This window comes from Acomys minous (genome assembly GCF_964271855.1).
Source record: "Acomys minous genome assembly, chromosome: 9".
Lineage (NCBI taxonomy): Eukaryota > Metazoa > Chordata > Mammalia > Rodentia > Muridae > Acomys > Acomys minous.
Genome location: NC_140490.1, coordinates 2,786,743 through 2,794,916, shown reverse-complemented (window position 1 = coordinate 2,794,916; position 8,174 = coordinate 2,786,743). Strand labels below are relative to the sequence as shown.

The window sequence follows — 8,174 nt, the reverse complement described above, 5'->3', positions numbered from 1 at the left end:
GAGGCCACACTGGAAGGAACTCCTGATTCTGCCGAGGAATCCCTGAGGCCACACCAGTTACCAGGGGCTGGAGGAGAAAGACAGGCGCGTGTGGTGAGCGTCTGGCTTGGTGGAGCCCGGGGACACTCCGCAGGGCACTTGGCCAGCCCGTGTTGTTCTCAGATTAAAATCCACTAGAGGTTACAGAAAAACTTGAGAGTTAAGAGTGTCTTCTGAGGGGCTAGAGATGGCTCGGTGCAGCTAAGAGCACTGGTTGCTCTTCCGGGGGACTAGAGTTCAGTTCCCAGAACCCACACAATGCCTCACAGCGGCCTGTAACTCTGGTATCAGGGAATCTAAGACCCTCTTCTGACCTCTGAGGGCACCAGGCACGCACATGATGCACAGACATACATTCGGGCAAGAACACCCGGGCAAGGGTTTCTTTTCTTTTCTTTTCTTTTTTGGTTTTTCCAGACAAGGTTTCTCTGTGTAGCCTTGGCTGTCCTGGAACTCACTTTGTAGACCAGGCTGGCCTCAAACTCACAGAGATCCGGCCTGCCTCTGCCTCCCAAGTGCTGGGATTAAAGGCGTGTGCCACCACCACCCAGTTTAGTTAGGGTTTCTATTGCTGCAGTAAAACACCAGGACCCAAAAAAAAAAAAAAAAAAAAAAAAACCAAGTTGGGGAGGAAAGGGTTTACGGCTTACCCTCCCATATTGCTGTTTGTCACTGAAGGAAGTCAGGACAGGAACTCAAGCACGCCCGGAACCTGGAAGCATTCGCTGATGCAGAGGCCATGGAGGGTGCTGCTTACTGGCTTGCTCCCCGTGGTTTGCTCAGCCTGCTTTCTCATTAGAACCCAGGACCACCAGCCCAGGGACCATGGGCTGGGCCCGCCCCCACTTATCACTGAGAAAATGCCTTACAGCTGGATCTCAGGGAGATGCTTTCTCAGCTGAGGCTCCTTCCTCTCTGATGATTCTAGTGTGTGTCAAGCTGACACACAAAACCAGACAGTACACCCATGCACGTACAATTAAAAAAAAAAAGTCTTCCAGAAGGACTGGACAGAGGGCAGCAGGGCACAAAGATGTTTGCCTTGCTTACTCAGGGAAGATGAGAAATTCAGAAAGACTGGGCCATGGGATGGGTTAGGGGAGTTGTGGGGGTGCAGGGGGGTAAGGGAGGGTATAAATGTGCATGGTTGCAGTCGCTAGTCCTTAGCTGGCCACAGCGCTGCAAACAGTTACTGCTCACTCAGGCAACTCCACTCTACAGAAGAAGCTACTATGACGCCATTCAAATTTGCCCACAACATTTCTGGTTCTGTTAAAGACATGGACCCTAATCCCATCAGTCTTTATCTAATAAAATATGGCAGAAGTGTGGGGTCTCTGCAAGCACCGTGGCCAGCAGAGTGATGATCTGAGCGAGGCCAGAAGGAAGTCACAGCCCAGCAGCTGGTGTCGGTTCAAACTCCAGGTGTCCGACACTGGTGTTGGCTTTTCATGCCGACTCAAGCGGCAGGGGAATCGTCCCTGAGGTGGATTCCCTCTGTAAACTTTGCAGCAAAGTGACCAGGCCTCCACCTGAGCAGCTCCAGTAGCCAGGCCCTGCCATTCAAGTTTTGCCCTGGGCACCCCTACATCTTTCACCCGGCACCCCCTCTTCAACTCCTCAGCTCCTGCGGTTCCCTGAGGGGGTGCTTGCTCAGGTCTTTGGGCTGTGTTGATGGCTTCTCTACACCTCCAGATGGCGACATCTCAGGACTCCAAAGCAGCTGAGGCTCAGTCTCCACAGCCTTGAGTCCTGAAAGAGGCCAGCAGAAACTGAGCCGGTAAAATCACAGGGAAAGCCGCAGCGCCTGAGGCCTCAGTTGCCTCCACCTCCGCTGTCGCCACCCCTGCTGAGAGGGAACTCCAGGGGAGGAAGGCATGTTTGACTAGAGCTATTCTGTGAGCTCAGGTGCCCTCTCTGTGGTAACAAAGTGATAACTAGCTGTTCTCCGAGTCAGGGAGCTTTAAATGGTCTGACACTGGCAGCCAAGGACCAGGACCAGGACCAGGAATCTGGCCCCTTAGTATACATTCAGAGTTTATTTGAGGAAAGTTTATTTTGTTTAGTTCAGAGTTCAAGTCTGTAAATCCTTTGAGGCATGAGTCAATAGGCCCCTTCCCCATACCTCTCTGTCTTAATGGCATTTCCAGCCTCGGTAACTGTCCCAAAGGCCAACTCCAGCCCCTCAATTGGACCCTTCCCATATTATGCTAATTTGGGGTGAAAAGTCTGAACAAAAAGCCACCAATCCCTGAGCAGGAAAACCCACCAATCCCTGAACTTCCCCAAGCTCAAGACTTGAAATCCCACCAATCCTCACTCTGGAAATCTCTGCCCTGGAAAGCTCCGCCCACTAAGAAATTCCATATAAAAGCTGTGCTCCTCCGTTCCCTGTTGTCTTCTCCAGGGAACAGAGGTAGCTGCCCCTGGATTCGTCCCTCCACTCCCTAGACCCTTCAGCTTTCTTCTGAAGAAGCCAAGAAGCAACTGGGCATAGTGGCGCACGCCTTTAATCCCAGCACTTGGGAGGCAGAGGCCGGTGGATCTCTGAGTTCAAGGCCAGCCTGGTCTACAAAGCGAATCCAGGGAAGCCAAGGCTACACAGAGAGACCTTGTCTCGAAAAAAAAAAATGAAGAAGAAGCAGCAGCCAAGAAGCAACGAAGAGAAGGGAAGAAGTGCACAGGGCTGAGGCTCCTGAGCTCCTCAGCTCAGCTGGGGCGCCCTCCCCCCGGAGCTGCACACCTTTAATGTAGCAGTCAGGAGGCAGAGGCAGGTGAACCTCTATGAGTTTGGGCCCAGCCTGATCTACAGATCACGTTCTAGGACAGCCAGGACTACACAGAGAAATCCTGTCTCAAACAAAACAAACAACAACAAAAGGATTCTACTGCCTGAGAAACAATGCTCAGAGTAAGGCTCTAGGAAGGGTAACTGAGGTAAACATGAGGTGTGGGTGAGGGCAGGTGAGGCCCAGCCACATGGATGGTGAGGAGACCGGGCTATTAGCCACCTCTGCCCCCATGCGTAAGGTGCATCTGATGACTGAGAAATAATCCTCAAGGTAAAGGTCTAAGGATGGAGAGTTGTCTGGGGAGCCAGGTATGCAGTGGCCCTACACGCAGCACAGGTATGCAGTGGCCCTACACGCAGCACAGGTATGCAGTGGCCCTACACGCAGCACAGGTATGCAGTGGTCCTACATGCAGCACAGGTATGCAGTGGTCCTACACGCAGCACAGGTATGCAGTGGCCCTACACGCAGCACAGGTATGCAGTGGTCCTACACGCAGCACAGGTATGCAGTGGCCCTACACGCAGCACAGGTGTGCAGTGGTCCTACACGCAGCACAGGTATGCAGTGGCCCTACACGCAGCACAGGTGTGCAGTGGCCCTACACGCAGCACAGGTATGCAGTGGTCCTACACGCAGCACAGGTATGCAGTGGCCCTACACGCAGCACAGGTGTGCAGTGGTCCTACACGCAGCACAGGTATGCAGTGGCCCTACACGCAGCACAGGTATGCAGTGGTCCTACACGCAGCACAGGTGTGCAGTGGCCCTACACGCAGCACAGGTATGCAGTGGCCCTACACACAGCACAGGGCAGCAGGCTATACCACCCACTCCCAGCCTTCTGTGGGTGGGGGGAAGCAGCTGTGCGTCTCTACCTTTAAAGAGACAGCCCCACATGTTTAACATTTCTGTTTTTCCCTAGTGATTCTCTGTGGACACAAGTACCCTGTGCCCTCTATACAGAAGTAACAGGTTGTGACTTCTAAGACTGGGACTAAAGACATTGGGGTCTTCTTGCACCCCTGATGTATTTTCCACCCTGGTGGGAACTAATGGCCTTACTTGGGTACACTGATGTGGCCTCAGGGAGTGATTCCCACTGTAAGAGGTGGTGACTTTTTGCTAGGAGCCCTTTGGAGCTATGGCCTCCCATGCTCCACCACGGCGGAGTCACTGTAAAAAGGACGGCGAATCTCAGTGTTGTCTTCAAATGATGGCAGCCCCAGCCTCCACTCACCTCGGGACCCTGAGCAACTACCTGGCTAAGCTTCTCCCAGGTTCGTACTCAAACTAAACCACAAAGACAGCAAAGGCTGGCTATCTTAAGCTACCAAGTTTTGAGGTCATTTATTATGCAGTGCTAGGCAATCAATACGTGGCATTAACACATTAAGCTGTGTTTCTAAGGATTCCGGGACTCACATGTTAGATTTCTGAGGTGTCAGAAAGAGACAGAAGGCAGAAAGAGACCAGAGTCTGACCTCAACAGACAGAACTGTGTTTATTAATTCACAAGGTAACAGGCTGCCTCTCTCCCACGGAAACTGAGGGATCTGGGACTCAATAGGGGCAGGTAAGGGGCTTGAAAATGACAGAGCTGTGGCCGCCGTAGGAGGCTACATGTCTCTCCTGCGGTCTCTCCTTCCTGAAATTGTTCGCCCAAGGCGAGGCCGACCATCTGGGCTAACTACTCATCGGAATTCTGTTTCATAGCTGAGGAACTCTAGCAAGTCACAAAGCTGAGCTGTGAGTCCAGGCCCTCAAGCTCCAGAGTTTCCGCGTTGGCAATCTTACCCGGAACAACACTCTGCTCGCTCCGTGGAAATCGCGAATGTATTATGCATCTATCTGCATCTGCCCACACCCACGTGTAGCGTCTTTTCTGCACCTGTTAGAACTTAAGCCTGATAGTGACTGGGAACCGGTGGAAACGATTACACTTCAGGAAAGGCCCAGCAGGAAGAAGTTACAGTGTAGCAGTGTCATGACAGGAGTAACTCAGGTGGCACCGAGAGGCCTTGAACCAAGGCATGGGATAGAAAGGGTTAGACAGCTCAGGACATGTTTACAAGGAGGATGTAAAGGATTCTGTGGCCACTTAAGCATTTGCAGTGTTGGCTATGACAGTGAAGGAGAGCTCATTGGCAGGCCTCCAATCTATCTATTGTAACTATTGTAACTATTGTGTGTGTGTGAGGGGGAGGGCGGTCATAAAAGTCCTACTTTGAGGTGGCACAGCTGAGGCGCCTTTAGGCCGTCAAGACATCGCCAAAACATAGAATCCCCAGCTTGCGGAGGTGGAGCTGAGCTGGGACTGGAAAGGCATCTGCCGTTCTCTGCTGATGTCAGGACAGTGGCGCTCCTTGCGCTGAGAAATCCTGACCTTGTGGTGTGGTGGGCAGAGAGAAGCCAGAGGAAGAAGGGCCAAGGTAAAATGGCACTAGCAGAGCTAAGGGGAAAGCGACTCTAAAAGGCAGGCCATGAAGAATCCTAAGAAGTGGCCTCAGCAGCTGAAAGGCACGAGGCGGAAAGCTATCCTTGCTGTCCCCTGAGGTAGCTAGCACCGAAGCCCAGTCTCAAAAGACCCTGTTTACACCGAGCACACACTTAACCTTTAGCAACTGGCTGGCAATGTAGCTCAGCGGGGAGGGACCTGCAGCAAGCCTGAGGATCCGAGTTCAATCCCCAGAACCTACATGGTGCAAGGAGGGAGCCAGCTCTTGAAATTTGTCCTCTGAAGCTCTGCACTTACGTACCAGCCCTTCCCCCATACACGCAATAAACGGGAAGTTTAGCAATGACGAGGCATACAATAAATGATTGTTGGATGAGCAAATACTTTCAAACAGGTAACAGGGTAGCGGAGGCTTTAAAAGTTATGCATTGCATACACAAGTCATGAGTCCCTTTGCCTCACTTCATTGCCTCAGGTTTAAAAAAAAAATCTGATATCTTCAATGGTGCTACAAAGGCTTGCCTGTCCTGTGGAAGAGCAGCTGTTCGTGTTGATGAAGTAGACGCACGGGCTTAGGACCCTCATTCAGACTGAATTTAACGTTGCAATCTGAGGGGCATCGCCGTCTTCTGGGCTCAGGCGCCCATCTATCTTCAAAGGCCTCTCCGAACTCCAGCTGTTCCAGAGGCGACTTCCTGCCCATCTGGGGGCCATTATTTTCAAAACGTATATTTAAGTAGGAGGGGCTAATGCCCACACTCACCTTTCCTGCTAGTTAGCCTCGAGGGCCTAGAATCTCTTCTTAAATTATGCTCCAGTGGTCGAGGCGAAGTCATAAAATAATAGGTCACCAGTGAAGTTTCAAAGGCCTGAAAACTTTACTCTGGAAAAAAAAATTAACAAAACTGAATTAACGTGGCAATCAGCTTCAAGGCAAAAAGTTTGTCACACATTTAAATAATCAAGACAATTAGAGAACTGTAAACCAGGCTTTCAGGTCTGTGACCCTTTATAGGAGGAAGTTTCTGTGGTAAATTGAATTTATTGGCCAAGGATGCTCATTTGCCTAGAGAATTAAGCCTACAGACAACTTCACCTGTGGAAGGATTCCTTTATGCCCTTGTTTTAATATTCTCAGAAAGGTGTTTTGTTTTTGTTTTTGTTTTTAAAGTGACAGTAGAATTAATTGATTTCATCTGGAAAAACCACGGCCTTCCTTTTTAGGGCCGCCTTTTCCTAAACCCAGCCCACTCCGTTGCCCGAGCCCTGTTCTTTTCCAACCCTTCTCACCTGCCACACCCAACTCTACCCCCTGGCTAGGAGGTTCTTATTCTGGCATTTTCTGGGCTTCTGTGGTTAGTTCCTGAATCCCAAATTCACTTTTCCCTAAAGCAGAATGGAAGGTTAACTCCATATCCCACAATGTCCTTGCCAGGACGCAGGGAGATAATTTTCCCTGTCCTTTCGGCTCTGCTGAGGCGATGGACTGGTTAAACACTAGTCATTGGTCGTGCTGCTGCTTTGAAGGTCTTTTTCAAATGTGGGGTTTAATTCAGTAGAAATTGAGTAAAGCTTTCATCACAGGTGGGCCTCGTGAAAGCCGGAACTGGACCACTGAGGATCTCCAAGGTAGAAGGAAGCCTACCTGAAACTGCAGCACAGCACTATATCAAAAACCCCTGCAGACATCCCTCCCTCCCTTCCTTCCTTCCTTCCTTCCTTCCCTCCTTCCTTCCTTCCCTCCCTCCCTCCCTCCTTCCCTCTCTCCCTCCCGCCCCCCCCCCCTGTGCTTTGGGTCAATCCAGAGCTCCGCAAATGCTCAAGTGCTCTACAGTGGAGACACGCATCCCTCACATTTCTCCTTCCATGGAGTTGGAGTCTTAGCTCAATGGTAGCGTGTTGGCCTCTACCCTATATACAAGCTTTTGGGGTTAATCCCCAGCACTGCAACGCAGGCAAACACATGTTTTCTTCAGACACTGTGGTCTGTGTTTCTCAAGGATGGAGGTCATTTCGTAGCTCACAGACAGAACTTAACATTGACCAAGCACGTCTATTCCAGAATCCGCGTTCCAGTAGGTTGTCTCAGTGTGATATTTCTGTTTTCTTTAATAAAGGATTAAGTTGCCCTGCCTTCCTAACAGTTGGGGGATGGTCTGGCATATTTTGATGCTAATTACTGCTTACTGTCTCTGTGACTTACCTTTTGCTTAATAAAGAGCCATCCCACCTGGGCAGGGCAGGAGATAGGTGGGTCTGAGGGGGGGGGGGAGGGAGAGGGAGGGAGAGAGAGCAAGAGAGCGAGAGAGCGAGAGAGGAATTCTGGGAAGAAGAAAGACCGCCACTAGGAGAGGAGAGAGACCTGAAGTGAAGAGAGGAAGGCTGCCATGGGTTAGCTGGAGGAGAAGCACATGGCCGGCATGGATAGAGAATCCAGCCCAGATGAAGAACATTAGCAAGCATTTGGGGTTATGGATGGGAGGTGGCTTGATAGAAGTTATTGGAAGCAGATGGCATGGGATTGAGGCAGGGATCCCATACCTGCCCCACTATGGGAGGTAGTTTAGAAGATTGATATCTGCCCTGCCCCAGGCTAACTAAGGCTATTTTAAAATATAACAAGTGTCTGGGTCTTGATTGCTAGCCGGGCCTACAGTTAATACAGATAATTTTAAAAACAATGCCTAACCTGCAGTTCCCTCCCTGCCTTTCGCTGTCATTTATGACGTGTGATCTGCGTCATGATGTGGATGTTTAGCTAACAGCTTGTTTTCAGGAGGGTGGAGTTGTAGATAAACGAGTAAAGCTGTAGTTTTCTTACCAGGCCCTGTAGCCCTCGTGTGAGACACACTCTGTGTGTGGAACCTTGTTCTCACGCCCTCCTG

The 8,174-nt window shown here is 50.7% G+C and overlaps 1 long non-coding RNA gene across 1 annotated transcript; it reads right to left on the bottom strand.

Moving 5' to 3' along the window:
* Positions 1-4,335: 4,335 nt before the first annotated feature.
* On the bottom strand, positions 4,336-7,588 carry LOC311605079. Its single transcript, XR_014781781.1, has 3 exons — positions 7,493-7,588; positions 6,047-6,172; positions 4,336-5,193 (listed from the first exon to the last, which is right to left on the bottom strand). It is a non-coding gene; the product is annotated as an uncharacterized lncRNA (long non-coding RNA).
* Positions 7,589-8,174: the final 586 nt, after the last annotated feature.